Here is a 2,019-nt window from a genome sequence, read left to right on the forward strand (position 1 = left end):
CACACCAAGAACACAAGAACCTGAAGCCAGAGGCTCTTCCCAGGCTCCTGCCCCCTCCTCGGGCACCTCTGCCCGGCTCTCCAGGCCCCCCTTGCTACCTTTGTACTTTTGATTAATCTTGATTTTTCCTTTTCCCATCACTCTCCTCTCCCTTCAGCCTTTCTTCCCCTTCTCATTTACAAAAGCTTTGTTTCGTTTTAGTTTGCTATTTCTCCCTTTCTACTTCTTCCCTTTCTTCTCCCCTTCCCTTGCTCCCCTTTCCATTTGAACATGTTCTTCCCACACCCCAAGGTCTGTCCTCCATGTGCTCCTGTTTACCCTTTGCACTTCTTATACAAGAGACACAGTACAAATTGTTAAATTTGTGTGTCTGCTGGTACACGTCAATAATCCCAGCACTGGGGAGGCTGAGGCAGGAGGATTGCAGTGAATCTATGGCCTGCCTGAACTACGTAGTGAAACTGTGTCTCAAGTAAACAAAAAACTTGTGTAGCCAATTTTTTTCACTTACAATATACTTAAGATTCACTCAAGCTACAGTCTCAAGTTGCATCCACTTTTGTACAAATGACTCACGGTTATCCTTCTTTTTGGCAGGTGGGTATTCCATTATATATAAATACCCACATTTTCTTTCTTCATTCATCTGGTGTTGGGCATATGGACTGTTTTCAAGATTTCACTATTATAACTTATGCTGCTATAGACATGTATATGCATATATCTCTGTGGTATGATGCTTTTAATTGTTGCAGGAAGACATCTAGAAGGGGAATAACGAGGCCAAATGGAACCTCTAAAGCTGGGTGTGATGGCACATGCCTGTAACTCAGCATTTGGGAAGCTGAGGCAGGAGGATTGCTGTAAGTTTGAGTCCAGTCTGGGCTACAAAGTGAGTTCAAGGCCAGCCTTGAACTTGTCTCAAAAAGACAAAAAAAAAACCAAACAAATAAACAAACCCTCCAAAACCAAAACCAAAACAAAACAAAAACAACAACAACAACAACCAACCAACCAAACAAACAAAAACCTAAATGGAACTTCTAGCTTAAGAATTTTGAAGAATCTCCATACTCATTTCCATAGTGGTTATACCACTTTACAAACTCAGCAGCACTGGAGAAGGGTTCTTCTTCCACTTGGCCTTACCAGCTTTTGTTATCTGTTGGTTGATTTCTTGATGATAACCATTCTTTCTGGAGTGAGATGCAATCTCTAGTGTTGTTTTAATTTGTATCTCTTGAATGATTCTTTTTTTTTTGAGGGGGCTAGCTCAGGCTGCCTTAAGGGTGGGTCTGGTGCAACATGTGGAGTGAGGGATTGAACCACCGTCCCCGGTGCCTGACTGAGTTTGCCCAAGCATCTCTTGAGTGGTCAGTGATGTTGAACATTTTTTCATATATTTATTTGCTGTTTGTCCTTCTTTAGCTAAGAAATGTCTAATCATCTCAGAGGTCCATTTATGGATTGGGTTTTTTAATTGGGGGGGCCTGATTTTTTTTTAGTTCTTTATATATTCTAAATATTGGTCCTTTGTCAGAGGAATGACTTAATTTTTTTCCCATTGTGTGTGTTGTCTCTTCACTCTGTTGTTGGTTTCCTTTGCTGTGCAAACGTTTTTTAATTTTATGTGATCATAGCTATTGATTCTTTGTAACAGTTCTCATGCAGTCTGGGTCTTATTCATAAAATCTTTGCCTACAGCTATGTCTTCCAAAGTTTTACCTCTTGTCTCTTCCAGCAGATTTAATATTTAGATGTTTGATCCATTTGTGTTTTAGTTTCTTATTTTAGTGCATGGTGAGGGATTTTTGACATGTGGAAAGCTAGTTTCCCATTTATTAAGGTGGCTATCTTCCTTCCATTATCTAATTGCTATGGATAATTTTTCCAAAACTATATTGAACAGGAGTGATGACAGCTGGCATCCTTGTTCTTTTTTGGTTGAATTATTTTCTGGTTTTGGTATCAGCAAAATACGTGGTTCCAGGAATGAGTTTGGGAGTACTGCTTCCCTTT

This window comes from Octodon degus, unplaced genomic scaffold (genome assembly GCF_000260255.1).
Source record: "Octodon degus isolate 3935 unplaced genomic scaffold, OctDeg1.0 scaffold00029, whole genome shotgun sequence".
Taxonomy (NCBI): domain Eukaryota; kingdom Metazoa; phylum Chordata; class Mammalia; order Rodentia; family Octodontidae; genus Octodon; species Octodon degus.